This window comes from Pseudophryne corroboree, chromosome 1 (assembly GCF_028390025.1).
Source record: "Pseudophryne corroboree isolate aPseCor3 chromosome 1, aPseCor3.hap2, whole genome shotgun sequence".
Classification (NCBI taxonomy): domain Eukaryota; kingdom Metazoa; phylum Chordata; class Amphibia; order Anura; family Myobatrachidae; genus Pseudophryne; species Pseudophryne corroboree.
Window position 1 is genome coordinate 166,811,218 of NC_086444.1, and position 27,671 is coordinate 166,838,888.

General features: G+C 45.9%; 1 long non-coding RNA gene across 1 annotated transcript in view; it reads right to left on the minus strand.

Annotated features, from left to right (window-relative positions):
• Positions 1-761: 761 nt before the first annotated feature.
• LOC135019437 (uncharacterized) overlaps positions 762-27,671 on the minus strand; it is a 37,338-nt gene continuing 10,428 nt past the window's right edge. Inside the window, exons 2-3 of the long non-coding RNA XR_010217445.1 lie at positions 15,624-15,666; positions 762-1,157 (exon numbers count right to left, since the gene is read on the minus strand). This is a non-coding gene — a long non-coding RNA (uncharacterized LOC135019437). The remainder of the gene's footprint in view (positions 1,158-15,623; positions 15,667-27,671) is intronic.

The following is a 27,671-nucleotide window of genomic DNA, read 5'->3' on the forward strand; positions in this document are numbered from 1 at the left end:
TCCTGACAGCAGCATCCCACCTGCCAGAATGCCGGCAGCACGGTGAGTGCTAAGAGTCCCCTTGCAGACTCGCTGCGCTCGCCACAGGCTCTATTCCTACTCTATGGGTGTCGCGGACACCCACAAAAGGGAATAGGCCTGGTGCGCTTGGATTCCGTCTGTTGGCATTGTTGGCTGTCGGGATTTCGATGTTGATATCCTAAATGTCGAGATCCTAACAGCTGCCATTTTAACTACAACTGGGATAAGATACGTGTGCTCCTCGAGCCTTATGCTGAATTGAATGCATTTGTGACCAAAATGTTTATAATCCAGTTTATTTTTAGTTTGAATTGCACATATCATGTTACATGCAACTCAGCATAGTGTTAAATGCATCTGCATATTGGGAGTCATTCCGAGGTGATTGCATGCTATCTGTTTTTAGTAGCCATGCAAACGCATAGTCGCCGCCCATGGGGGAGTGTATCTTCGCTTTGCAAGTGTGCGAACGCCTGTGCAGCCGAGCTCTGCAAAAACATTTTGTGCAGTTTCAGAGTAGGTCTGAACTTATTCAGCCCTTGCGATCACTTCAGTCTTTTTTGGTGCCGGAATTGACGTCACACACCCGCCCTCCAAACGCCTGGACATGCCTGCGTTTTTCCTACCACTCCCAGAAAACGGTCACTTGACAGTGACACCCATAAACGCCCTCTTTCTGTCAATCTTCTTGCGATCGCCTGTGCGTATGGATTCTTTGTTAAATCCATAGCTCAGCAACGATCTGCATTGCACCCGTATGATGCACATGCGCAGTAGAGACCTGATCACAGCGCAGCAAAAATCGTCAGCGTGCGATCAACTCGGAATGACCCCCATTGTACATAAAGATATGTATAATGATGTGACTGCATATTACAGACACCTCCTAACAAACACATCTGCTGCTGGATTGACCTCTGATGATTTCACATGAAGGCAGCCTTAGTGTACTCATCTGCTGCTTGGTTTCTCCTTCATATTCTTAATTCATGTTACAGTATATAAAGTGTGCAGAGGTGGATTGGCCATAGTACTCACAGGGAAGATTCCCAGTGGGCCGATATGCGTGAGGGGGCCTGTTCTGTTTGTTGACATGTGATGGGCAGGGCTACCATCAGAAACTGTGTGTGCCGGAACTGCCAAAAAAAAGAAGTAAATAAATGAAATAAATATATATATATATATATATATATATAAATAAATAAAAATAAATGTTTTAAAACATAAAATAAAATTCCTATGCCCCTATCACCATATTATGTCCCACACAGTAATGCCCCAGTACCTACTCATTGTCGCAGCCTGCTTCAAGTAGAGATGAGTGGGTTCAGTTCTCTGAGAACCGAACCCTACCGAACATCATGTCCTGAACCCGGATCCGAGTCCGGCTCGGAACTTCCCGCCATACTCGGAAACCAGAACGAGGCAAAACATCATCATCCCTCTGTCAGATTCTTGCGGGTTTTGGATTCCATATAAGGAGCCGTACCTCGCCGCCATTTTCACTCCAGTCCTGGAGAGTGTAGCGATAGGACGTGTCTCTTTCCTCAGTGTCTGTCTGTCTGTGCAGGAAAGTGATGTGGCGACCTGCTCTGTCTTATGTGTCATTCCAGTGCTGTCTTGTGCTGCATCAATCTAGTGGTGGTGTCTTGTGCTGCATCAGTCCAGTCACAGTGGTGGTGTCCTCTGCTGCAATATGTCCAGTGCTGCTGTATAAGTCCAGTCCATTGCAGTTGTGCTGTGTTGTCCTGCATCAGTCCAGTGGTGGTGTCTCTGTGCTGCTGTATATGTCCAGTGGAACTGCCGTACAATTCCAGTGATACTGCTGTATAAATCCAGTCCAGTGGTACTGCCGTATAAATCCAGTCCAATGGTACTGCCATATAAATCCAGTTCAGTGGTACTATCTTATAAGTCCAGTCCAGTGATACTGCCATATATGTCCAGTGGCACTGCCGTATAAATCCAGTGGTACTGCTGTATATGTCCAGTGGTACTGCCGTATAAGTCCAGTGATAAGTCCAGTGACCTGTGCATCAATTCTCTATATTATTTAGTTTGCATAGAGTGCCAATATGCGGTGGTAAACACGCCTGATAGGTGGTACTAGACACGCCCATTACGTGGTGTTAGACATGCCCAATAGGCAGTGCTAAACACGCCCTTCTAATCATGCACCCCCTAATAAAATGTCCTGCGCACGCCTATGGATACTGCTGTATATATGTCCAGTGATACTGCCGTATAAGTCCAGTGATACTGCCGTATAAATCCAGTGAAGCTGCCGTATATGTCCAGTGATACTGCCGTATATATGCCCAGTGGTACTGCCATATAAGTCCAGTGATACTGCCGTATAAATCCAGTCCAGTGGTACTGCCATATAAGTCCAGTCCAGTGATACTGCCATATATGCCCAGTGGTACTGCCATATACAGTAAGTCCACTGATACTGCCGTATAAGTCCAGTGATACTGCCGTATATGTCCAGTGGTACTACCATATAAGTCCAGTCCAGTGATACTGCCGTATATATGTCCAGTGGTACTGCCGTAAAAGTCCAGTGATACTGCCGTATAAATCCAGTGATACTGTCGTATATGTCCAGTGGATACTGCCATATATGTCCAGTCGTACTGCCATGTAAGTCCAGTGATACTGCCGTATAAATCCAGTCCAGTGGTACTGCCGTATAAGTCCAGTCACAGTGATACTGCTGTATATGTCCAGTGGTACTGCCGTATAAGTCCAGTGATACTGCCGTATAAGTCCAATGATACTGTTGTGTATTTGCAGTGGTACTGCCGTATAAGTCCAGTCCAGTGATACTGCCATATATATGTCCAGTGATACTGCCATATAAATCCAGTGATACTGCCGTATAAAACCAGTGGTACTGCCATATATATGTCCATTGATACTGCCATATAAGTCCAGTGTTACTGCCGTATAAGTCCAGTGGTACTGCCGTATATATGTCCATTGGTACTGCCGTATAAATCCAGTGATTCTGCTGTATAAATCCAGTCCAGTGGTACTGCTGTATAAGTCCAGTCCAGTGATACTGCAGTATGTGTCCAGTGGTACTGCCGTATAAGTCCGGGGATACTGCCGTATAAGTCCAGTGATACTGCCGTATATGTCCAGTGATACTGCCGTATATGTCCAGTGGTACTGCCGTATAAGTCCAGTGATACTGCTTTATATGTCCAGTGGTACTGCCATATAAGTCCAGTGGTACTGCCGTATAAATCCAGTCCAGTGGTACTGCTGTATAAATCCAGTGGTATGCCATATAAATCCAGTCCAGTGATAATGCCGTATAAGTCTAGTGGTACTGCCGTATATGTCCAGTGGTACTGCCGTATAAGTTCAGTGGTGCTGTCCTGTGTTGTATATTATTTAAATAAAGGGGTTATTAATATTTAATCAAAATAATTTTTACAGGGTTTGCCCTGTGTGGTGTAGAGGTATGCTCTCCTGTGCTGCATTTTGTTCTATAACTACAGAAAAATAATGGAGAACAAAAATTTGGAGAATAAAATAGGGAAAGATCAAGAACCACTTCCTCCTACTGTTGCTGCTGCAGCTGCTGTTGCTGCTCGGAGTCGATCGTCATCCCAGAGGAGAAGTCGGAAGACCACTTGTACTACTTCAACTAAGTAAATGACTGTCCAACAGTCCTATGCGAGGAAGATGAAATATGACAGCAGTCACACTGTTGCAAAACTGATAACTGAGGCCTTGACAGCTATGTTGGTATTAGACATGCGTCCGGTATCCGCCATTAGTGCAGTGGGACTGCAGTGCCAGTCCTGGATGGGCCAGGTGTTTGTGCCGCACACTTGTGTCACTTAGCTTAGTCATACAGCTACCTCATTGCACCTCTTTTACTTCTTTGCATGATGTGCTGTTTGGGGACTAGTTTTTTTTAAGTGCCATCCTGTCTGCCACTGCAGTGCCACTCCTAGATGGGTCAGGTGTTTGTGCCGCCCACTTGTGTTGCTTAGCTTAGTCATTTAGCCACCTTGGTGCAACCTTTTGGCCTTAAAACAAGGTGAGGTGTGAGGTATTTAGAATAGACTGAAAATGAATGGAAATGAATGTTATTGAGGTTAATAATACCGTAGGATCAAAATTACCAACAAATTCTGTGATTTTAGCTATTTTTATGTTTTTTTTCAAAAATCATCCAGATCCAAAAGCAAACCCTGAAAGGGTGGTTTTGGCAAAACCAATCCAGATCCAAAACACGAGGGGGGATCCAGATGCAAAACCAAAACACAAAAAGTGCCCGCCGCACATCTCTAGCTTCCAGTAAAAACGATTGAAAAAGTCCCTTTTCTAGTATCTTTATAATAACTGTTTCCTCTGAGGCGGCGACCATCTTGAGAGGGACATTTTCAATAGAGCCTGCGAGCGCCGGGCGGGCGCCAGTGGACGGATGGGGACACAGACGGTGGTGGTATGAATGATCTGGGCCCTCCCCTCTCTGTTAGAGAGTCCTGGCCTGGGACAGCTGTGCCTGCAGTACCTCCCTGATGACGGGCCTGGTGATTGGTGGTGCTGCCACCATGGTTACACGGTATACCTTTCCAGGGCCACTTTCAGTTTCCAATCTGCCCCTGTTTGACTTTGAAAGAAAGTACAATGGAAGATGCTAGCACTACATAAATGTTAATAAATTAATAAATATATAGACGTTACAGCCAACAATTATAAAACTTCTTGGTGTCACTGGGCCTTTTAAACAGCAGTGTAAATTTGAAACAAATTCTAATTTTTCCATGTGGGGGCCAATTTGTTTAATTGTTTTCTGTGGGTGCCACTGTATGTTTTTTTTTCTTGTGGGGGCCAATGTGTTTATTTATTTCTTGTGCAATGTTCATCTGAGCTTGCATCTAAGTTGCACCGCACTGTCATGCACCACAATAGTGTTCATATAGATTTACAGTACAGTCAGACACACGCACCAAGAAGTGTATTAGAAATGTGTTGGGCATTCCTGTGTGATTACAGTGGGTTGGCTAAACAGACGCAGATGTAACATAGTATGGGCATGTTGCTGAAAGTGGTTGCATATAAAGACACTGAATTGCTCACATTGGAGGCCATACTCAGATGGATGATCTGCATCTACCATAGAGCTGGTGAAAGTTACAATGGTGTGACCGATGGTGGCATCTAAAGATGCACAAAGCATGACTGCAGCATCTGTAGACACTGAAAGTGGGCATCTCTGTCCGTGCATATTTGGATAAACGGATGTACACCAGGGAAGGGCAATGTAGCGTCATTAGCATAAAGTCATAGACGCAACTGCAGCAAAAGATGCAAGGATGGCTGCGACTGAGTCCAACTCAAAATCAGACCCTATGTTGAGGAATCCCGCCCCCTCAACAGACTCGACCCCCACACCAGACCTCGCCCCCATTAGGGCTGCTTCCATAAATTTCCCAGGTTGGCTTTCCATCCCAATCCGCCCCTGAAAGTGTGGTTCAGGTCTTTAGAACATTAGATTTCTGTGCTTGTGTAATGATGAACCTTTTCTTGTTAGGATGTCTCTCTGTGGATGTGGGCTTAGTTTACTGCCACTGAATAAGTACCTTCTGTGGAGATTGTTGTTGGTGTTAGTCTAAATTTGTTGAGAAAATCTAATGCCTGCAATATGTAATTGATTGCAATTTGCAGGTACCTGTTTTTGCCTTATAAAGAAGAACCGCTTTAAATCTAGCAGCTAAAATGCTTGCATCTTGCGGCTTCCTGCAACTGACAAGCTATTACATATACCCCATGGTCTTCCTTTGGCAAGTGAGAGGGAAAAGAGATCTTGGTAAATTGGCATAGTGGCCCGTTTTAACATCAAGTGCAAAGTCTAGCATGCAGTTGGACCACCGCCTCAATTGGTTATAAAATAATGTAAGCCAATCAGGGCCATTGTGAGCGTTCACGCCTGGGTACTGGGGGGGGGGGGGGGGGGGGGGCATGGCCAAATACTAAATTTGTCCCTCAGCAGTGCTGCAAAGTGGGGACAATGTTCCCCTTACCAGCTGACCCAAATCAAGTTCCTCCAACAAGCCAGGGCCTTGGTAATTAGTACCTGCTCCACCCCATTTTCAGCACCCCAGAAGCCAATATCAGGTCCTTGGGCACTTCTGGTGTACAACAAGAACATAGATTTATGGCTGTAGCCGGATCCACAGGTGGGAGAGATTAACTTGATTTTTTTAATAAATCAAACACAAATCCCTGTTACTGACCACCCTGGTCTTCAGCTACTGAACATTACAGCCAAATCCTTAGTGCACTCCCTCCCAGTCAACTGCAAATCTACTAAAGACACTTCATTGCCAATGCAAGCATAAATAAAATACAGAAAACATACCAAACAAATAGTTGTCTCAGTGAGAAGAATTATAATGGCAATGTTTATATATACATATTTGTTTCTAAAACATAACACCAAGCCTGTCTCCTAAACATACAGTATATTTTCATCAAATATAAAACAAATGTTTAGAACGTAAAGGAAAATTTCATCCAACTTCTGAGCCGCGGTGTGATGCACACATGATAACACACGTTTCAAACAAAAACACATTCGAGTCTGTGTGTAGACTTGTGGTAGAAGAACATTTCGTTTTTACACTTTACAATCAGAGAACAATAGAGTTGCTTTATTTGAAACATACTACAGATCCCGATCCCCCCCCCCTTCACCCCTCCATCATAAAAAACGAAACAACCGCAGTCTGCGCACAGACCGTTTAGATTAGTCTACCGTAGATTTGTTTAAAGCAGAACCAGCGCATGAGATGAGATAGGCGAATGTTAAATGTCCTCGTTTTTTTTCTAAAGACTTTGAAGGTTGAGTTAAAACACACTGAATCTGCTCATAGCAACTAATTGCAACAGACATGGCATCTTGTTTTTTTTTCATAATTTAATACAAATGCATCCCATGATTGAGCATGCTTTATATCACTTCTGCTGTGTGATAGACCACTACTGAGCTTAAAGAAAATAAATATTTCACACAGACCACTTATATTTATTTATATCCTATGAAATCAATGTGTCCAGGAGGATGGATTTAAATCTGATATTTCCAATATAAAAATCTAAGGATGTGTTTTTGACCACAGTTTAGTTTAAAGTGGAAATGTGATCTATTTATACTCATTTTCAGTAACACATGTCGGCATCTTTCTTTCACACAGAAACCTTCATCCATTTGCATAAATTTCCACTGGAAGTGGAACATTGTAATTGAATGAGCAGAAAAGCATATCAAAGGTACCCATTTCCATTAAAATAATATAACAGAGTTCTTTAAAAAAAATAAAATAAAGTAAAATTCCTCCACATTAGAACATAACAGACTAGAGGGGAGATGTACTGAGCAGTGATAAAAGTGGAGAAGTGAGCCAATGGAGATTTGCTCATGGCAACCAATCAGCTGCTCTGTATACTTTTATAGTATGCAAATTATAAATGTCAATGTTAATGTTGATTGGTTGCCATTGGCAACTTCTCCACTGGCTCACTTCTCCACTTTTATCACTGCTTAATCATCTCCCCTGGATTTACTGAGTAGTATATTCTGAAAGTCACCACTTTTCGGGGTGGTTGACCTGGAAATTTATATTTATTTATTAACAGTTTCTTATACTGTATAGCGCAGCATATTCAGTTAAATTGGATTCCTCCCAGCAGCCCTTGTGGCTCGTGCGTCACATGATGCATGCTCAGACGGACTCATGGGTTCTATGGGGGTCATTCCGACCTGATCGCACGCTAGCTATTTTTTGAAGCGCTGCAATCAGGTCAAAACTCGGCAAAACTGCGCATGCATATGCCCCGCAATGCGCAGGCGCATGGTACGTGTACAAAGCAGATCGGTGCTGGGCAATGGATTTAACAACGAATCCATTCGCACAGCCGATCGCAAGAAGATTGACCGGAAGAAGGCGTTTATGGGTGTCAACTGACCATTTTCAGGGAGTGGTTGGGGAAACACAGGCGTGTCCAGGCGTTTGCAGGGCGGGTGTCTGACCTCAATTCCAGTACCGGACAGGTTTAAGTGATCACTGCAGTTTCTGAGTAGGTCTGAACTTACTCAGCCGCTGTGATCACTTCAGCCCTACTCAGAAACTGCACAAAACTTTTTTGTACCGCTCGGCTGCACAAGCGTTCGCACACTTGCAAAGCGAAAATACACTTCCCCATATGCGGCGACTATCTGATCGCAGCGCTGCAAAAAATAGCTAGCGAGCGATCAACTTGGAATGATCCCCTAAACACAGAAATCCCCACATCGCAAAGGACAGCTCTCATCAGGAGAGCTGTCCTTTGCTGAAGTATTCATGAAAGTGCGGAGTGTAGCGATGACGTTACCTGGATGCAGGGACAGGGTGTAAGGATGATGGTCCCTGGATGCAGGGACAGGGTGTAGGGGTGGCAGTACCTGGATGTATGGACATGATGTAGGGGTAAGGATTTCGGGATGCAAAGACAGCGTGTAGGGGTTGGGTGTAGATTGGGATGGAAAACCAGCCAGAGAAATTTCCAGAAGCAGCTCTAAAGACAGCGGATCTGTTGAGGGGATGGGATTCTCATTCCTCATAGAGTCTGATAATTAGTTGGAGGCAGTTACAGCCTCCCTTGTGTCTGTTGCTGCAGTTGATCTGAGACTTCATGCTAATGCTACTACAGTACCCTTCCCTGGTGTACATCACTGCATTCCTATAAACAAGTATGAGACGCCCACTCTCAGTGTCTGCAAATTCTTCAGCCAACATCGATTGCACCATTGAGAATTGCACAATCTCTATGCTTGAAAAATGTAAAACTGGCATATCAGGGGCACACAAGCCTGTTAGTACAGATGGAGCCTCGCTCGTCTAGGCTGCTCTGCTGCGCCTAGGTGCACCAAAGTTTATTAGCATAAGACTTTCATCTATTGTTCTCAGCTGCAATACAAATACAGAGAGAACAATACAGCAGGGGATTAAGTCCGACTGCCCTGGCTCAGTTAATCCTATTAAAGGGATAGATGAGGAGGGCTCCATCTGTAGATAGTTCACCCAGAGGATATTTGAAGCTGGTTCCTGAAAACGGAGCCCCGATGCTTTCTACCAACAGGCTAACGTACCCCTGATATGCCACTTTTTAGTTTTTACCTTTTTTGGTGTACATGTACATAAGATTTATCCTAAGGAAACCATTGTGCTATAACATACTACACTATCTGCGCCCCCTATTCTTTTTGTCTTGGAAATAAATAGACATAATTATTTATAGATGCGCCAATTTACTGCATCTCTAATCAGCCACCTGCTTACGTAAACACAGCACTGGACGCACATCATACTGCAGAGCACCCGATAGTCGCTCAGGACGGCTGTCAGCACTAAGATGCCAGGGTCTGTAGAGCTGTGTATGAATCCACAGTCTGAGACACATCCCCAAAATAGTCACTACATGCCTGCATTCTGCTCGCCACCCTCGTTATCTCACTGTGACCGCCATCAGTAATCTAATTGTAACCATGATTTAGGGTTTAAACAACACTTATACTGAGGTAGTTATAATATGGTGACTAAAATGGAGTATAAGCATATATATTATTCATATAAAAGTTAATGGATGTTGTAATACTGTATGCATGTTTTGAGGTAAATAATACAGTTCACATATATGTAATTGTATGTACATTGATGTAAATGTAGTGGTGAATACAATTAAGGCTTATTTTATGGTTTCACAGTGTATCTAAAGGGTTAATGTCCTTGTGCTCCTAACTGTCAATCACCTAGTGGGGTGATTGCCAGTGGGCGGGGCATCACCTCAGAGTGGGTCATGTGACTACTAGAGAGGGGTGGAGAGGTGCTGTGAGTGTAGCTGGGGGAGAGACTGCATATCCCTTGGTGAGAGGACATAGTTTTTTGCTGCTCCGGCCGTCGCCCGCATTAGAGCTGAGCGGTATACATTGCGGCGGCCGGAGGGGGCTTAGTGTGTGTAGCCAGAACAGGGCTTCCTTACTGTAAAGGTGGTGACAGCAGCATTGAGACTCAGCACTGTTCATAGAACCCGGCATTAGCGCTAGTCAACTCACCCAGCAGTATTGGAAAGGCGCATCTATGACAGGGAGGCAGAGAGGGTTCCTTCCTACCTATTACCGGCACAGACTCTGACAGCCACAACAAAGAAGCCAGGACCAGCAGCAGAGGCTCCATTCTGTGTGGCTGTAAGTGTAAGGGAGGAGTCGGGGGAGCATCCTGCTGCAGCATCACTAGATCGTAGAAGTGTGAGTGTATAATCCAGCCATTTATATTACCCCTACACTAAGCACAGCAAGCCATAGGTGACTATGGTACATAGTCAATTTCATATTGGGACTAAGGACTCCAGGGCTAGGCCGCAATAATGGCTATTAAGCAGGAGGATAGTAATGGGTCACAGTAGTCAGAGTGACCTATAATTACAGTTCCATGTATGGCTTAATCATAGTGCTAAGGAGAAGGTAGAAAGCACTGGGTATATATATGTAACAGGAGGAGTGGAGTGAAACTTGAACTGTTTAACGCTTCATAAATAGTTTTAAAGCTCCCCCATATATCAGCATCACATCAGTCAAAGGAGAGCCAGACATTGTTCCGCAGCGCTAAATAGAAAGTAACACCCTAAAGCTGCCACCTAATGTGTGTATTTATGCCCCTGAATTAGCAGAATTAGAGTCAAGGACATTAAAGGTAGCCATACTACAGTGACATTGGATGGATGTTAAAGCCTCTTAGCCACAAAGGATTAGAATATCATCCCGATTCAAGGACTAGCTTGTGGCACTTTAATACAACTGTGTTATATGTATATTCGTGAACCCGTAAGAAGGACTGACACGTAAGAGACTATTAGTTTTAAAGTTAAAGGATTTGAGCTCGCTGTGACTATGATAAGAGAAACCATCTCTTGCAGATATATTTAATATAGACTCATCCTAAGAGACAACAATAATTTAAGGCATACAGGAATCGAAAAGCTATATATGCTCTGAAATATAGAAAGCATCAGCTACTTCAAATGGACACAAGGACGCAGCATAACAAAGGTTTATCATACCAGCTTCTTAGGAGTTTAGTTTAATACTGGACAACTACGGTAACATTTTTACTGAGGAAAGGATACAGATTCCTTGGTAATCAACTGTTGATGTTACTATCTATTAGCTAAATAGATACTTTCTGTTATCTGCCAAGGAGGAACTATAAGTAACCTTATAGGAGAAAGTAATCGCTACCATAAGTAGACTGAGCCAAACATCTTTCTCTTTAACTGAAGGGAGAACTGATAGTTGATACTAAAACATAGTGTCAGACATTCTGTATTAACTGCTGTTATTTTTAGGAAGTTTATGGGCCCTCTTAGTGCACTATCAGAATCAGAATCAGAATCAGCTTTATTGGCCAGGTATACTTACGTATACTAGGAATTTGTCTTCGGTTTGCTATACAACAGCCAAGTAGGTAACAGGTAAGCAGGTTTGTGTGTGTGTGTGTGTGTGTGTGTGGGGGGGGGGGGGGGCAAGTAAAGTTACACAGATAGGTATACCGTAGGGACACAAGTGAGTTACATGTACGTCTAGTCAGTCAATGTTCAGGAGTTTAGCAGGCGGACAGCTTGGGGAAAGAAACTTTTGAGGCTTCTGGTGGATCTGGCGGGGACAGCCCTGTAACGCCTGCCTGAAGGGAGCAAGTTAAACATGCTGTGGCCGGGGTGTAGCTGGTCTTTTACTATCTTCATTGCCCACTTTTTAGCTCTGGACAAGTACAGGTCCTGGACTGAGGGAAGGTCGGCCCCGATGATCTTCTCTGCGGTTCTGACCACCTTTTGGAGCCTGCATATGTCCCTCGCGCTGGCGGAGCTGTACCATACGAGTATCGAGGAGCACAGTACCGACTCCACAATCGCGGAGTAGAAGAGGAGCAGGAGCTTCTGTGGGATGTTGAACTTTCTTAGTTGCCTGAGGAAGAACAACCTCTGCTGCGCTTTCCCAACAGTGGCGTCAGTGTTGGACCCCCATTTAAGGTCCCTGGAGATTGTGGTCCCTAGAAACTTGAAGGAGTCCACTAGCGATACCACACTGTCAGCAATCGTTAGCGGAGGTGCACTAGATGACTTCTTCCTGAAGTCCACTATCATCTCGACAGTTTTGAGGGGGTTGAGGTCAAGGTTGTTGTGGATGCACCACTGGGCCAGCCGGTCTACTTCCCGTCTATAGGCCGATTCGTCCCCATCCTTGATGAGGCCGATGACGGTGGTGTCATCGGCAAATTTGATGATCCTTACTGATTGCGCCTCTGAGGTACAGTCATTTGTGTACAGGGAGAAGAGCAGGGGTGAGAGGACACAGCCCTGAGGGGCCCCTGTACTGATGGACCGCGCTTGAGAGGTGAATTCCCCCGCTTTCACCACCTGTGTCCTATCTGTCAGGAAGTCTATTATCCAGGAACAGGTAGCTTCTGGGACCCCTAGGCGAAGTAATTTGGGGTGGAGGATGCTGGGGACGATTGTATTGAAGGCCGAGCTGAAATCGACAAACAGGACCCTCGCGTAGGTACCGGGAATGTCTAGGTGCTGTAGAATGTAGTGCAGGCCCAGGTTGACTGCATCCTCGACACACCGATTCGAGCGATAGGCGAACTGCTGGGGGTCCAGTTGGGGGCCAGTCACAGTTTTCAGGTGATTCAAAACCAGACGCTCGAACGTTTTCATGACCACAGACGTCAGTGCTATCGGCCTGTAGTCGTTCAGGTTCGTGATAGTGGGTTTCTTGGGGACCGGGACTATAGTAGACCTTTTGAGGCAGGAAGGGACTTTCTGTAGCTCCAGCGATTTATTGAAGATCTTGGTGAATATGGGGGCGAGCTGACCCGCACATGCTCTTAGGGCAGATGGTGACACTCCGTCAGGACCCGGAGCTTTCCTGGTTTTGGTCCTTTTGAACAATGCCTCCACCTCTTCTTGGGTGACTTGCAGTGCCTGGGGTTGGCCGTCGGTGTTCGGGGCATCGTAGAGGTGATTGTTTGGGTTGCAGGGGACTTCTTTTGCGAACCTGCAATAAAAGTGGTTCAGTTCATCTGCAAGGTCTTGGTGCATGGCGGTGGACTTTGATGTTTTCCTATAGTTGGTTATGGATTGCATTCCTTTCCATACAGATATGGGGTCATTGGTGGAGAGATCGTTTGTCAGCTTGTCCGAGAACCGCTTTTTTGCTAGCCTAATTCCTTTAGTCAGAGAGTTCCTAGTACGGTTGTATAGTGCTCTGTCACCGCTGCTATAGGCCTCCTCTTTGGCTCGACGAAGTTGCCTGAGCTGGGCATTGAACCAGGGCTTGTTGTTGTTGTAAATGCGGTAAGTCTTGGTAGGTACACACATGTCCTCACAGTAGCTGATGTAGGATGTGACAGTGTCTGTCAAGTCATTCAGGTCGGTTGCCGAGGCTTCAAAGACCCCCCATTCCGTGCAGTCAAAGCAGGCCTGGAGCTTCATCTTGGCCTCATTGGTCCATTTCTTGACAGTCTTAACGACAGGCTTAACTGCTCTCAGCTTCTGTGTATAGGTAGGGAGTAGGTGGACGAGGCAGTGGTCAGATAGGCCGAGTGCAGCACGCGGGATAGACCGGAAGGCAGACTTGAGGGTAGTGTAGCAGTGATCAAGGGTGCGCCCTTCTCTAGTGGGACACGTGACTTGTTGTTTGTACTTAGGTAGCTCCTTGCTCAGGTTAGTTCTGTTGAAGTCACCCAGTACTATAAGCAGAGAGTCTGGGTGTTTTTGTTCTATGTCGGATATACATATGGCCAGGTGGTGCAGGGCTTCGTTCGCGCAGGCGAGGGGGGGGATGTACACTCCCACAAGGACAATTGAGGCAAATTCCCGGGGGGAATAGAAGGGGTTGCAGTTGATACTCAGCATCTCCAGGTGAGGGCTGCATGATTTGCCTATGATCGTGACATTGGTGCACCATCCGTCGTTGATGTAGAAGCAGATGCCACCACCCTTCGTTTTTCCTGAGAGAACCTTGGAGCGATCGGCCCTGAAGAGACTGAAGCCCGGCAGAGACATCGGGTTGTCCGCAATATGGTCGTCCAGCCACGTCTCCGTAAAGCAGAGGATAGATGACCCTGTAATGCCTGACCCTGCGCTGCCCAGAAGGAGGGACAATTCGTCGAACTTGTTTGCCAGTGAGCGCACATTCGAAAGCAGGATCGCGGGTAGTGCAGACCGGTGCCCTCGCCGCCGCCACCTCACTAGGGCGCCTGCGCGACAGCCTCTCCTCTGAGTCCAGGTCCTTCTACTAGGGCCGACATGAGGGCCTCCGTCATTCTCTTTCCGGGGCCGGTGATCCATCCGCCAGTCGCCACCTGGGCTGCGGGGGGGTGCGGCTGCTCGGTCATCCACTTCGGGGTCCACAACATCTGCATCCTTGCCACACAGGGCAGCAAGGGCAGCGAGGGCTGCAAGGGCCGCTGATCTGCCCGCCGACGGGCCCGAACGTGTGGTAAGCACCTCGGGAGCGCTCCAACTAAGGAGGGCTTCCCTGCTGTATTTGGTCACCGGTGGGGTAGACAAGGGCAAGGGAAAACAAGGGGAAACAGGTATTTTGGCTGAGCTGCGTAGCTCCGAGGCAGCCATCTGCGGCGCCATCTTAGATTGTAATCGCTATAATCGTTGTTGCTGTAACCTATTGCTGCTCCTTAATACAATGGGTATATTTGAAACAAGTGATACTGTAAATAAAATAACTGCTTTTTCTGTTGCTGATTTAGTCAAAAGCAGGCTTGTGGTGAGGTGTTAGAATCCAATTCCTGTTGTGTAGGTGTGAAAGATCTCAGTGTGAGAGGCCTTTGAAGTAAATTTCTTGTGGGGGGTAGTGATAACATGTGTCCTTTGGAATGGCTCTTGCAAATTGAAGTGAGCAGTGACCCTTCAGTGATTCAGAGCCTGAATATGCTGTATATTAGTTGATTAATGCAAGAAGTCAGTTCTTTTTTGCTCAGAGAACAGAGGTGAATGATGTCTAAGTGAGGGGCTGGATGGAGCCAAATATAGGTTGTAGTTCACAGTACCTTGTCTGGGATGTCCAATGCAGAGCACAGTAGATTCCAAACTGAAGGACTTCTAAGTGGAGAGTTGCAGAGGTTTCAATCTAGTGTGTATCTCAGCGCAGGAATGCAATCCGTTGGTTTTGATCAGATGTCCGCGTAGAGTAGAACAAGTTAAAGGTAAGTCCTTGGATATTTACGATGATTTATGGGTCAGTTGTGGTGAATTTCAGCTGTTTTATGGAGATGATCAGGAGCATGCAAAAGGTGATGCAGCCATCTTGGTGTTACATATATCATATTAAGAGTACCCGGGTCACTCTAACACCTAAGGGTGTCTTGAAAAGAAAAAGGATTTGTTGTATTGCATGCAGGTACTGTGTATAGGCCTAATTGACAGGGGGTTAGCATGGATTAATGACTTAAAGGGGAATGTGTAATTGATGAAATGTTAATGTATACTTAATCCATTTGGTACTGGTCATTAAAGTGTTATACTTTCCATGTGTGTCTGGTCCGTCTGGAAGTTGATCTGAAGATCCTGGAAGAAAGAGACAGGTATATTAGATAATATATCTATGATATAAGGGAATCATCCCCTAAGGATAGAGATCAGGCTTACTCAAGCAAGCCTTAACGGTAGTTAAATACTACACATAGCTTGAGTGGAGGCACAGCTATTAGGTAACCATCCCTTAATAGAATACATAGACAGCTCTCGTTCAAGGTATTGAGGGTAGGGTTACATAATACCACTCAGTATACACAGAAATTCCCCCCCCATAATACCACTCAGTAGATACAGCATCCCCCATAATACCACTCAATGTATACATCACCCACCACAATACCATACCGTATACACAGAACCCCCCCCCCATAATACTAAACAGTATACACAGCACCCCCCTTCCCATAATAGTTCTTGTATTCACAGCACCCTTTATAATACTATTCAGTAAACAAATCACCCATCATAATACTACTCAGTATACACTGCATCTCCCATAATACCACTCAGTATACACAGCATCTGTCATAATACAACTCAGTCAGTAGCGGATCTTGCCACGGGCAAGCAGGACTTTTGCCCGAGGCGCCGCCTTCTGGAGGGCGCCGCACCATGGCAAGATCCGCTACTGTGCCCCCCGCTGTGTCCCGCTGTGTCCCCCACTGTGAAGAGAACTAAACACTACGCGTCTAGTTTGCTGTGAACCGCACAGCATTGTGGGACTGACAGACGCTAGGGGTCATATTTGACCTCTAGTGTCTGTGTATGCTGTGCTATGGGAGAGACGTCATGACATCTCTCCCATAGATCCGAGGAGAGGAGCGGCGCCAGCGGAGGTCTGCAGCTGTCAGGAGCGGGGATTGTAAGTATTTTTTTTGTGTGTGTGCAAGCGGCGCTACGCTACAGGGGGCACTAATGGGGGCACAACTCTACAGGGGGCGTAACTGACCACGCCCCCTGTATGAAGCCACGCCCCTATTATCCACACGGGCGCCAAAAGATCTAGAACTGGCCCTGAACTCAGTATACACAGCACCCCCATAATACCACGCAGTATACACAGCAGCCCCCATAATACCACTCAGTACACACAAACCCCCAATAATACTACTCAGTACACTCAAACCCCCCATAATACCACTCAGCATACACAGAACCCCCCATAATACCACCCAGTATACACAGCACCCCACCATAATACCACTCAGTACACATAAACCCCCCCATAATACCACTCAGTATACACAGCACCCCCCATAATACCACGCAGTATACACAGCAGCCCCCCATAATACCGCTCAGTACACACAAACCCCCAATAATACTACTCAGTACACACAAACTCCCCATAATACCACTCAGCATACACAAAACCCCCCATAATACCACCCAGTATACACAGCACCCCCCCCATAATACCACTCAGTACACACAAACCCCCCATAATACCACTCAGTATACACAGCACCCCCCATAATATTACGCAGTATACACCGCAGCCCCCCATAATACCGCTGAGTACACACAAACCCCCAATAATACTACTCAGTACACACAAACCCCCCATAATACCACTCAGCATACACAGAACCCCCCATAATACCACCCAGTATACACAGCACCCCCCCATAATACCACTCAGTACACACAAACCCCCCATAATACCACTCAGTATACACAGCACCCCCCATACCACTCAGTATACACAGCAGCCCCCCATAATACCGCTCAGTACACACAAACCCCCAATAATACTACTCAGTACACACAAACCCCCCATAATACCACTCAGCATACACAGAACCCCCCATAATACCACCCAGTATACACAGCACCCCCCCATAATACCACTCAGTACACACAAACCCCCCATAATACCACTCAGTATACACAGCACCCCCCATACCACTCAGTATACACAGCAGCCCCCCATAATACCGCTCAGTACACACAAACCCCCAATAATACTACTCAGTACACACAAACCCCCCATAATACCACTCAGCATACACAGAACTCCCCATAATACCACTCAGTATACTAGAGATGAGCGGGTTCGGTTTCTCTGAAACCGAACCCGCACGAACTTCATGTTTTTTTCACGGGTCCGAGCAGACTCGGATCCTCCCGCCTTGCTCGGTTAACCCGAGCGCGCCCGAACGTCATCATGACGCTGTCGGATTCTCGCGAGACTCGGATTCTATATAAGGAGCCGCGCGTCGCCGCCATTTTCACACGTGCATTGAGATTGATAGGGAGAGGACGTGGCTGGCGTCCTCTCCATTAGAAATTAGATTAGAAGAGAGAGAGAGATTGTGCAGAGTCAGACAGAGTTTACCACAGTGACCAGTGCAGTTGTTGTTAGTTAACTTTTATTTATTTTAATATATATCCGTTCTCTGCTATATCCGTTCTCTGCCTGAAAAAAAACGATACACAGCAGCAGCCAGTCACACAGTGTGACTCAGTCTGTGTGCACTCAGCTCAGCCCAGTGTGCTGCACATCAATGTATAAAAGGCAAAGCTTATAATAATTGTGGGGGAGACTGGGGAGCACTGCAGGTTGTTATAGCAGGAGCCCCCAGGAGTACATAATATTATATTAATTTAAAATTAAACAGTGCACACTTTTGCTGCAGGAGTGCCACTGCCAGTGTGACTAGTGGTGACCAGTGCCTGACCACCAGTATAGTAGTATATTGTTGTATGTATTGTATACTATCTCTTTATCAACCAGTCTATATTAGCAGCAGACACAGTACAGTGCGGTAGTTCACGGCTGTGGCTACCTCTGTGTCGGCAGTCGGAACTCGGCAGGCAGTCCGTCCATCCATAATTGTATTACAATATATACCACCTAACCGTGGTATTTTTTTTTCTTTCTTTATACCGTCATAGTGTCATACTAGTTGTTACGAGTATACTACTATCTCTTTATCAACCAGTGTACAGTGCGGTAGTTCACGGCTGTGGCTACCTCTGTGTCGGCAGTCGGCAGGCAGTCCGTCCATCCATAATTGTATTATTATTATAATATATACCACCTAACCGTGGTTTTTTTTCCATTCTTTATACCGTCGTCATAGTGTCATACTAGTTGTTACGAGTATACTACTATCTCTTTATCAACCAGTGTACAGTGCGGTAGTTCACGGCTGTGGCTACCTCTGTGTCGGCAGTCGGCAGGCAGTCCGTCCATCCATAATTGTATTATTATTATAATATATACCACCTAACCGTGGTTTTTTTTCCATTCTTTATACCGTCGTCATAGTGTCATACTAGTTGTTACGAGTATACTACTATCTCTTTATCAACCAGTGTACAGTGCGGTAGTTCACGGCTGTGGCTACCTCTGTGTCGGCAGTCGGCAGGCAGTCCGTCCATCCATAATTGTATTATTATTATAATATATACCACCTAACCGTGGTTTTTTTTCCATTCTTTATACCGTCGTCATAGTGTCATACTAGTTGTTACGAGTATACTACTATCTCTTTATCAACCAGTGTACAGTGCGGTAGTTCACGGCTGTGGCTACCTCTGTGTCGGCAGTCGGCAGGCAGTCCGTCCATCCATAATTGTATTATTATTATAATATATACCACCTAACCGTGGTTTTTTTTCCATTCTTTATACCGTCGTCATAGTGTCATACTAGTTGTTACGAGTATACTACTATCTCTTTATCAACCAGTGTACAGTGCGGTAGTTCACGGCTGTGGCTACCTCTGTGTCGGCAGTCGGCAGGCAGTCCGTCCATCCATAATTGTATTATTATTATAATATATACCACCTAACCGTGGTTTTTTTTCCATTCTTTATACCGTCGTCATAGTGTCATACTAGTTGTTACGAGTATACTACTATCTCTTTATCAACCAGTGTACAGTGCGGTAGTTCACGGCTGTGGCTACCTCTGTGTCGGCAGTCGGCAGGCAGTCCGTCCATCCATAATTGTATTATTATTATAATATATACCACCTAACCGTGGTTTTTTTTTCATTCTTTATACCGTCGTCATAGTGTCATACTAGTTGTTACGAGTATACTACTATCTCTTTATCAACCAGTGTACAGTGCGGTAGTTCACGGCTGTGGCTACCTCTGTGTCGGCAGTCGGCAGGCAGTCCGTCCATCCATAATTGTATTATTATTATAATATATACCACCTAACCGTGGTTTTTTTTCCATTCTTTATACCGTCGTCATAGTGTCATACTAGTTGTTACGAGTATACTACTATCTCTTTATCAACCAGTGTACAGTGCGGTAGTTCACGGCTGTGGCTACCTCTGTGTCGGCAGTCGGCAGGCAGTCCGTCCATCCATAATTGTATTATTATTATAATATATACCACCTAACCGTGGTTTTTTTTCCATTCTTTATACCGTCGTCATAGTGTCATACTAGTTGTTACGAGTATACTACTATCTCTTTATCAACCAGTGTACAGTGCGGTAGTTCACGGCTGTGGCTACCTCTGTGTCGGCAGTCGGCAGGCAGTCCGTCCATCCATAATTGTATTATTATTATAATATATACCACCTAACCGTGGTTTTTTTTCCATTCTTTATACCGTCGTCATAGTGTCATACTAGTTGTTACGAGTATACTACTATCTCTTTATCAACCAGTGTACAGTGCGGTAGTTCACGGCTGTGGCTACCTCTGTGTCGGCAGTCGGCAGGCAGTCCGTCCATCCATAATTGTATTATTATTATAATATATACCACCTAACCGTGGTTTTTTTTCCATTCTTTATACCGTCGTCATAGTGTCATACTAGTTGTTACAAGTATACTACTATCTCTTTATCAACCAGTGTACAGTGCGGTAGTTCACGGCTGTGGCTACCTCTGTGTCGGCAGTCGGCAGGCAGTCCGTCCATCCATAATTGTATTATTATTATAATATATACCACCTAACCGTGGTTTTTTTTTCATTCTTTATACCGTCGTCATAGTGTCATACTAGTTGTTACGAGTATACTACTATCTCTTTATCAACCAGTGTACAGTGCGGTAGTTCACGGCTGTGGCTACCTCTGTGTCGGCAGTCGGCAGGCAGTCCGTCCATCCATAATTGTATTATTATTATAATATATACCACCTAACCGTGGTTTTTTTTCCATTCTTTATACCGTCGTCATAGTGTCATACTAGTTGTTACGAGTATACTACTATCTCTTTATCAACCAGTGTACAGTGCGGTAGTTCACGGCTGTGGCTACCTCTGTGTCGGCAGTCGGCAGGCAGTCCGTCCATCCATAATTGTATTATTATTATAATATATACCACCTAACCGTGGTTTTTTTTCCATTCTTTATACCGTCGTCATAGTGTCATACTAGTTGTTACGAGTATACTACTATCTCTTTATCAACCAGTGTACAGTGCGGTAGTTCACGGCTGTGGCTACCTCTGTGTCGGCAGTCGGCAGGCAGTCCGTCCATCCATAATTGTATTATTATTATAATATATACCACCTAACCGTGGTTTTTTTTTCATTCTTTATACCGTCGTCATAGTGTCATACTAGTTGTTACGAGTATACTACTATCTCTTTATCAACCAGTGTACAGTGCGGTAGTTCACGGCTGTGGCTACCTCTGTGTCGGCAGTCGGCAGGCAGTCCGTCCATCCATAATTGTATTATTATTATAATATATACCACCTAACCGTGGTTTTTTTATACCACCTAACCGTGGCAGTCCGTCCATAATTGTATACTAGTAAACTATCCAATCCATCCATCTCCATTGTTTACCTGAGGTGCCTTTTAGTTCTGCCTATAAAATATGGAGAACAAAAAAGTTGAGGTTCCAAAATTAGGGAAAGATCAAGATCCACTTCCACCTCGTGCTGAAGCTGCTGCCACTAGTCATGGCCGAGACGATGAAATGCCAGCAACGTCGTCTGCCAAGGCCGATGCCCAATGTCATAGTACAGAGCATGTCAAATCCAAAACACCAAATATCAGAAAAAAAAGGACTCCAAAACCTAAAATAAAATTGTCGGAGGAGAAGCGTAAACTTGCCAATATGCCATTTACCACACGGAGTGGCAAGGAACGGCTGAGGCCCTGGCCTATGTTCATGGCTAGTGGTTCAGCTTCACATGAGGATGGAAGCACTCAGCCTCTCGCTAGAAAACTGAAAAGACTCAAGCTGGCAAAAGCACCGCAAAGAACTGTGCGTTCTTTGAAATCCCAAATCCACAAGGAGAGTCCAATTGTGTCGTTTGCGATGCCTGACCTTCCCAACACTGGACGTGAAGAGCATGCGCCTTCCACTATTTGCATGCCCCCTGCAAGTGCTGGAAGGAGCACCCGCAGTCCAGTTCCTGATAGTCAGATTGAAGATGTCAGTGTTGAAGTACACCAGGATGAGGAGGATATGGGTGTTGCTGGCGCTGGGGAGGAAATTGACCAGGAGGATTCTGATGGTGAGGTGGTTTGTTTAAGTCAGGCACCCGGGGAGACACCTGTTGTCCGTGGGAGGAATATGGCCGTTGACATGCCAGGTGAAAATACCAAAAAAATCAGCTCTTCGGTGTGGAGGTATTTCACCAGAAATGCGGACAACAGGTGTCAAGCCGTGTGTTCCCTTTGTCAAGCTGTAATAAGTAGGGGTAAGGACGTTAACCACCTCGGAACATCCTCCCTTATACGTCACCTGCAGCGCATTCATAATAAGTCAGTGACAAGTTCAAAAACTTTGGGTGACAGCGGAAGCAGTCCACTGACCAGTAAATCCCTTCCTCTTGTAACCAAGCTCACGCAAACCACCCCACCAACTCCCTCAGTGTCAATTTCCTCCTTCCCCAGGAATGCCAATAGTCCTGCAGGCCATGTCACTGGCAAGTCTGACGAGTCCTTTCCTGCCTGGGATTCCTCCGATGCATCCTTGCGTGTAACGCCTACTGCTGCTGGCGCTGCTGTTGTTGCCGCTGGGAGTCGATGGTCATCCCAGAGGGGAAGTCGTAAGCCCACTTGTACTACTTCCAGTAAGCAATTGACTGTTCAACAGTCCTTTGCGAGGAAGATGAAATATCACAGCAGTCATCCTACTGCAAAGCGGATAACTGAGTCCTTGACAACTATGTTGGTGTTAGACGTGCGTCCGGTATCCGCCGTTAGTTCACAGGGAACTAGACAATTTATTGAGGCAGTGTGCCCCCGTTACCAAATACCATCTAGGTTCCACTTCTCTAGGCAGGCGATACCGAGAATGTACACGGACGTCAGAAAAAGACTCACCAGTGTCCTAAAAAATGCAGTTGTACCCAATGTCCACTTAACCACGGACATGTGGACAAGTGGAGCAGGGCAGGGTCAGGACTATATGACTGTGACAGCCCACTGGGTAGATGTATGGACTCCCGCCGCAAGAACAGCAGCGGCGGCACCAGTAGCAGCATCTCGCAAACGCCAACTCTTTCCTAGGCAGGCTACGCTTTGTATCACCGCTTTCCAGAATACGCACACAGCTGAAAACCTCTTACGGCAACTGAGGAAGATCATCGCGGAATGGCTTACCCCAATTGGACTCTCCTGTGGATTTGTGGCATCGGACAACGCCAGCAATATTGTGTGTGCATTAAATATGGGCAAATTCCAGCACGTCCCATGTTTTGCACATACCTTGAATTTGGTGGTGCAGAATTTTTTAAAAAACGACAGGGGCGTGCAAGAGATGCTGTCGGTGGCCAGAAAAATTGCGGGACACTTTCGGCGTACAGGCACCACGTACAGAAGACTGGAGCACCACCAAAAACTACTGAACCTGCCCTGCCATCATCTGAAGCAAGAAGTGGTAACGAGGTGGAATTCAACCCTCTATATGCTTCAGAGGTTGGAGGAGCAGCAAAAGGCCATTCAAGCCTATACAATTGAGCACGATATAGGAGATGGAATGCACCTGTCTCAAGTGCAGTGGAGAATGATTTCAACGTTGTGCAAGGTTCTGATGCCCTTTGAACTTGCCACACGTGAAGTCAGTTCAGACACTGCCAGCCTGAGTCAGGTCATTCCCCTCATCAGGCTTTTGCAGAAGAAGCTGGAGGCATTGAAGAAGGAGCTAACACGGAGCGATTCCGCTAGGCATGTGGGACTTGTGGATGCAGCCCTTAATTCGCTTAACAAGGATTCACGGGTGGTCAATCTGTTGAAATCAGAGCACTACATTTTGGCCACCGTGCTCGATCCTAGATTTAAAGCCTACCTTGGATCTCTCTTTCCGGCAGACACAGGTCTGCTGGGGTTGAAAGACCTGCTGGTGACAAAATTGTCAAGTCAAGCGGAACGCGACCTGTCAACATCTCCTCCTTCACATTCTCCCGCAACTGGGGGTGCGAGGAAAAGGCTCAGAATTCCGAGCCCACCCGCTGGCGGTGATGCAGGGCAGTCTGGAGCGACTGCTGATGCTGACATCTGGTCCGGACTGAAGGACCTGACAACGATTACGGACATGTCGTCTACTGTCACTGCATATGATTCTCTCAACATTGATAGAATGGTGGAGGATTATATGAGTGACCGCATCCAAGTAGGCACGTCACACAGTCCGTACTTATACTGGCAGGAAAAAGAGGCAATTTGGAGGCCCTTGCACAAACTGGCTTTATTCTACCTAAGTTGCCCTCCCACAAGTGTGTACTCCGAAAGAGTGTTTAGTGCCGCCGCTCACCTTGTCAGCAATCGGCGTACGAGGTTACATCCAGAAAATGTGGAGAAGATGATGTTCATTAAAATGAATTATAATCAATTCCTCCGCGGAGACATTGACCAGCAGCAATTGCCTCCACAAAGTACACAGGGAGCTGAGATGGTGGATTCCAGTGGGGACGAATTGATAATCTGTGAGGAGGGGGATGTACACGGTGATATATCGGAGGGTGAAGATGAGGTGGACATCTTGCCTCTGTAGAGCCAGTTTGTGCAAGGAGAGATTAATTGCTTCTTTTTTGGGGGGGGTCCAAACCAACCCGTCATATCAGTCACAGTCGTGTGGCAGACCCTGTCACTGAAATGATGGGTTGGTTAAAGTGTGCATGTCCTGTTTTGTTTATACAACATAAGGGTGGGTGGGAGGGCCCAAGGATAATTCCATCTTGCACCTCTTTTTTCTTTTCTTTTTCTTTGCATCATGTGCTGATTGGGGAGGGTTTTTTGGAAGGGACATCCTGCGTGACACTGCAGTGCCACTCCTAGATGGGCCCGGTGTTTGTGTCGGCCACTAGGGTCGCTAATCTTACTCACACAGCTACCTCATTGCGCCTCTTTTTTTCTTTGCGTCATGTGCTGTTTGGGGAGGGTTTTTTGGAAGGGACATCCTGCGTGACACTGCAGTGCCACTCCTAGATGTGCCCGGTGTTTGTGTCGGCCACTAGGGTCGCTAATCTTACTCACACAGTCAGCTACCTCATTGCGCCTCTTTTTTTCTTTGCGTCATGTGCTGTTTGGGGAGGGTTTTTTGGAAGGGCCATCCTGCGTGACACTGCAGTGCCACTCCTAGATGGGCCCGGTGTTTGTGTCGGCCACTAGGGTCGCTAATCTTACTCACACAGCTACCTCATTGCGCCTCTTTTTTTCTTTGCGTCATGTGCTGTTTGGGGAGGGTTTTTTGGAAGGGCCATCCTGCGTGACACTGCAGTGCCACTCCTAGATGGGCCCGGTGTTTGTGTCGGCCACTAGGGTCGCTAATCTTACTCACACAGCTACCTCATTGCGCCTCTTTTTTTCTTTGCGTCATGTGCTGTTTGGGGAGGGTTTTTTGGAAGGGACATCCTGCGTGACACTGCAGTGCCACTCCTAGATGGGCCCGGTGTTTGTGTCGGCCACTAGGGTCGCTTACCTTACTCACACAGCGACCTCGGTGCAAATTTTAGGACTAAAAATAATATTGTGAGGTGTGATGTGTTCAGAATAGGCTGAAAATGAGTGTAAATTATGTTTTTTGAGGTTAATAATACTTTGGGATCAAAATTACCCCCAAATTCTATGATTTAAGCTGTTTTTTAGGGTTTTTTGAAAAAAACACCCGAATCCAAAACACACCCGAATCCGACAAAAATAATTCGGTGAGGTTTTGCCAAAACGCGTTCGAACCCAAAACACGGCCGCGGAACCGAACCCAAAACCAAAACACAAAACCCGAAAAATTTCAGGCGCTCATCTCTACAGTATACACAGAACCCCCCCCCCATAATACCACTCAGTATACACAAACCCCCATAATACCACTCAGTATACACAGCACCCCCCATAATACGACAGTATACACAGCACCCCCATAATACCACTCAGTATACACAGCACCCCCCCATAATACCACTCAGTACACACAAACCCCCATAATACCACTCAAAATACACAACACCCACCATAATACCACTCAGTATACACAGCACCCGCCATAATACTACTTGGTATACACAGCACTCCCCATAATACCACTCAGTATGCAAACTTCCCTCCCCCCCATAATACCACTCAGTACACACAGACCCCCCATAATACCACTCAATATACACAACACCCACCATAATACTACTCAATATATACAGCATCCTCCCATAATATTACTCAATATACACATCATCTGTCATAATACCACTCAGTATACACAGCACCCCCCATAATAGCACTCAGTATACACAGCAACCCGCCATAATACCACTCAGTACACACAAACCCCCCATAATACTACTCAGTACACACAAACCCCCCATAATACCACTCAGCAGACACAGCACACCCCATAATACCACCCAGTATACACAGCACCATCCCCCCCATAATACCACTCAGTACACACAAACCCCCCACAATACCACTTAGTATACACAGCACCCACCATAATACTACTCGGTATGCACAGCACCCTCCCATGATACCTTTCAGTAAACAAAGCACCCACCATAATACTACTCAGTATACACAGCATCCCCCATAATACCACTGAAAATACACAGCACACCCCATAATACCATTCAGAACACACAAACCCCCATAATACCACTCAGTATACACAACACCAAACATAATACCACTAGAGATGAGCGGGTTCGTTTCTCCGAGAACCGAACCCCCCGAACTCCACGTGGTTTACACGGATTCGAGGTGGGCTCGGTTCTTCCGGCCTGACTCGGAAAACCCGAACGAGGCAAAACTTCATCATCCCGCTGTTGGATTCTCACGAGATTCGGATTCCATATAATGAGCCGCGCGTCGCTACCATTTACACTTGTGCATTGTAGAGAGAGGAGAGGATGTAGGTTACGTTCTCTCAGTGGAAATATCAATATCAGTGCTTATCATCAGTGCTTACTTATTGCTGCTCAGTAATACTAGTAGTGTGTCTCTCCTGCTCAGTGTCAGTTCTAGTATCCTCATCAGTGCTCAGTATCACTGCTCTTTGTCTTGTGCTGCATTGTGTTGACCAGTATACTACAGTACATTACTAATAGTCCAGTGCTGCATCTTGCTGCTCTGTGTCAGTTCTAGTATCCTCATCAGTGCTCAGTATCACTGCTCATTGTCTTGTGCTGCATTGTGGTGATCAGTATACTGCAGAACATTACTAATTGTCCAGTGCTGCATCTTGCTGCTCTGTGTCAGTTCTTCTCAGCATTATCCTCATCAGTGCTCAGCATCACTGCTCATTGTCTTGTGCTGCATTGTGGTGCTCAGTATACTACAGCACATTACTAATAGTCCACTGCTGCATCTTGCTGCTCTGTGTCAGTTCTTCTCAGTATTATCCTCATCAGTGCTCAGTATCACTGCTCATTGTCTTGTGCTGCATTGTGGTGCTCAGTATACTGCAGTACATTACTAATAGTCCAGGGCTGCATCTTGCTGCTCTGTGTCAGTTCTAGTATCCTCATCAGTGCTCAGTATCACTGCTCATTGTCTTGTGCTGCATTGTGGTGCTCAGTATACTACAGTACATTACTAATTGTCCAGTGCTGCATCTTGCTGCTCTGTGTCAGTTCTTCTCAGCATTATCCTCATCAGTGCTCAGCATCACT